The sequence below is a fragment of the Myotis brandtii genome, unplaced genomic scaffold (genome assembly GCF_000412655.1).
Source record: "Myotis brandtii unplaced genomic scaffold, ASM41265v1 scaffold112, whole genome shotgun sequence".
Classification (NCBI taxonomy): domain Eukaryota; kingdom Metazoa; phylum Chordata; class Mammalia; order Chiroptera; family Vespertilionidae; genus Myotis; species Myotis brandtii.
Genome location: NW_005353838.1, coordinates 5,685,715 through 5,685,934, shown reverse-complemented (window position 1 = coordinate 5,685,934; position 220 = coordinate 5,685,715).

Genomic DNA, 220 nt, shown 5'->3' with positions numbered 1-220 from the left:
AAACAAACAAACAAAAAACCACCCAGCACCCAGCAGAGAAAGAGGAAGGTGGTAGTCGCTTCCAGGGGGTGAACTGTGCATCTTGCACTCGTGCACTTCACACGTGCTCAAGACTTATTTGCTGCTGATGACATGAACAGGCTATTGGTGGAAACACGCAAGCCAGTGACAAGGAAAACATTCCATGAGACACCGGGCCAGTTATAACCTGCTTCCCCTA